This window comes from Anser brachyrhynchus (genome assembly GCF_964034855.1).
Source record: "Anser brachyrhynchus genome assembly, chromosome: 2".
Taxonomy (NCBI): domain Eukaryota; kingdom Metazoa; phylum Chordata; class Aves; order Anseriformes; family Anatidae; genus Anser; species Anser brachyrhynchus.
The window spans coordinates 126,864,776-126,867,981 of record NC_137695.1 but is presented as its reverse complement, the minus strand read 5'-3'; the positions used below and the strand labels follow the sequence as shown (position 1 = coordinate 126,867,981).

The 3,206-nt window shown below is 44.2% G+C and overlaps 1 long non-coding RNA gene across 1 annotated transcript; it reads left to right on the top strand.

Annotated features, from left to right (window-relative positions):
- Positions 1-666: 666 nt before the first annotated feature.
- Positions 667-3,206, top strand: LOC308189408. The gene is made up of 2 exons (XR_013946349.1): positions 667-1,840; positions 2,340-3,206. It is a non-coding gene; the product is annotated as an uncharacterized lncRNA (long non-coding RNA).

Below are 3,206 nucleotides of genomic sequence, written 5' to 3'. Positions count from 1 at the left end.
GAATGTTATAACTGCTGATTAATAGTTTACGCATGAAGTAGATTAGTTGGTAGGCAACAGAGCAAGGATGACAAGGAAGACTTAGGAAAATGAAAAGCAGCCCCCACACTTATGGTTGCTTATAGAGTAAGCAATACTGCCCCTCCCAGCACAGCAATAACCATCTGTTTTCATAACATATATGAATATCTTGTGGTACTTCCTGCTGTTCTGGTTAGTATCATGTTTGCTTTGTCTGTACACCAGAAGACAGACACTGGCAGAGATGCTCTTTTTGCAGTCAGCTGTATTGCCTAGAGTAAATGGGGGTGGAGGGGGATATGTAAAAGACAAGCTAAAACTAGCACAGATCATCCCAAGCTGTGGGAACGAATGGCTAAGTTAAAAAGAGGCCAGTGATTCTGGATTTACTGACTCAATATAGTACATCTGCATGGATCAGTGAAGCACTGTGGGGGTATTTTAGCTGAAGCCTGGAAGCCCTTATTTATACACAGCACTGTACCCCAGCAAACAAACTCTCTGAGTCCCAGGGGTTCGCTATCCATCTCTCTGCAGTGTGCTTCTTAATGGCCCCCTTTGCAGGGGATTTAGAGCTCGTCTCCATGCCCCTGCCTTCACAGTGCAGTCAGTCTGCAGCTCCTGTGGACACTTTCTATTTGTGGAAACAATGAAGGTGTGAATATTTGACCTTACTTCATAGGTATGGGAACAGCAATCTTCGAAAGGATTCTGTGGTATTGGAACAATGTTTAGACCACAATTTTTCACAACATATACATGAGGAAGACTACAACAGGTATTTTTATTAATATTTAGGTGTTGAAAACTTTGCAAAAGGTATATGTCTTTCTGGCAATTGGGTCCATATTATGTTTTCAAATCTTACTGAAAGATGCTAAGTACTGTAGCCTGCTTCTGGGCTGCAATGATATTTCAAGGTCTGTTTGGTTGGTTGGTTGGTTGGTTTTCATGCTGTGCTTCTTCCTTTTTTCTTTTTTTTTTTTTTTTTTTTTCCCCCAGGTTCTCCCAGCTCAAAATGACATTTTGAGAGGATATTTTTCGTATGATAGTCTCTGGCAATGAGGAAGTGTACGTAAGAGTTGCATTTCTTCATATTTCCTGGTTAATCGAAACATATGTGATTGTTATGTGATCAGAATGATTTTTTTTCAAAGACTGAATTTTTGCTTTTCTGTTGTTAAGTAAATTCCTCAGATATCATCCTGTTATGGCTGTAACATACAACAATGTTCCTGGCTTGGGAGCCATGTTGCTATCTGAAAATGCTTCCTCTTAACTTGTCACCAGTACCCTTCCAAGATCATTGTTGCCAAAATGAGTTTTTTCAAATGTTCCTATTTTTGTTTTGTTTGCTGACCTGCAGTTGACTCGATGCCACTTGTGTCCGTCCAGATGCAGCGTGCTAATTTCTGAATGTCACAGCTGGCTGTGCCTTGAGGTTCAGATGACAGAAGACAACCCCCTCTTAGCTGGGGAGAATTCAGATGGATATGAAAGAAGGTGGCAGGACAGATGAAGAGCTTTGTTTCTGTTCAGATAAGCCACTAATTCGACCACACCTGCAAATGAGTGCGGCTCTAAGAATAGCAGGCAGGACTAACTAGCATGTCCCAACACAGCACACCTTATCTCATCTTTACTTACTGATGCTCCAAGTCAGCTCACAGGAACCCCATGAAGCCCAACAAGAGGAAGTGCACAGCCCTGCACCTGGGGAGAAACAACCCCAGGCAAGTTGGAAAGCAGCCTGGCAGGAAAGGCCCTGGGAATCCCGGTGGACACCGACATGAGTCAGCAACGTGCCGTTGCTGCTGAGGTGGGTAATGGTATCCTGGGCTGCATGAGGTACAGTGCTGCCAGGTGTTCCCTTCCCCCCTGCTCAGCACTGGTGAGGCCACACCTGGCATACTGCTTCCAGTTCGGGCTGCCCAGTACCTGAAGTGGAGGGCCACTAAGGGGGTGAGGGGACTGGAGCACCTCTCCTGTGAGGAGAGGCTGAGAGCCAGGACTGCTCAGCCTGCAGGAGAGAAAGATGGTGCAGGGGAAATACCCCATCAGTGTCTATAAATATGTGAAAGGAAGGTGCAGAACAGACGGAGCCAGGCTCTGTTCAGTGGTGCCTGTGGGCAGGACAAGAGACAATGGGCACAAACCGGCACACTTTCCCCCTGCACAGGAGTGGGGCCTCTGCCATGTCCATAGCCACCAGAGAAGGTCTAGTGGAGGCTGAGCTGGAACAGGGGCTCCAGGCTGGGACTGGGCAGGGACTAACCTGCCTCTTCCTTCTCTTTCCCATATGCCTTTGTATTTCTTAGGCTACATACAAAATCATGCTGCCATTTGGCCTCCCTACGTATGGGCTGTCTGGGTATTACACAAAGGTGCTTATCAATGGACAGTAGCAGCAGCAGAGAACTCCTGAAGCAGCACCAGGTAGGACCTCAGAAAATAGAGAAGTGAGAATGGACAAAGGGACAAGCTATGGGCAATTTTGTTCTGCAATTTTTCTAACTGCTTGCCATTTCAAGGTATACCTTGATATAAGATGGATGTTGTATTTGTCTTATCAAGCTGTGCTCATGCTGCTGTATGATAGAGCAGTGGTGAATCACACCTGCTGAGAACCTGCTTCTAGAGCAAGTAGTAGGAAACTGTAACTGCTGTTAATGAACGGCTGTGACCTTTAAGGCCTGCTGGTGGAGATCCCAGTCTTCCAAAAATTATGAAACAGGTTTTTTTTGGGTTTTTTTTTGTTTGTTTGTTTGTTTTAACATGGTACCATCCTGAGTTGAGGTGTTTATTTCACTGAGCAACATCCATTAGCTTGCTGAGATTAGCTACAGCAAACCATATCAGTAACTATGGGTTCTCTCTAATCTGCTAAGAAAAAAAATAATAATAAAGTCAGCTAGAGATCTTAAATATGTAGAATTTTTTGCTCAGTGCATGGCTTTCTGACACATACATAAGCTACCACTGGCACAATATTAATGGGACTCCTGTGAACAGCAAATAAACCATTGCTTTGACAATCATATGTTTGCACATTTTATTAATAAAAGGAAGCTGTAAATGGAAGGCTTAGTATTTTGGTGGGATTCTGTTTAAGTGGTTGAGCTGAAAACTTGCCTCATCCTTTCCCAAGATACCCAAGCATAGTTAGCCATATAACAGCAAACAAA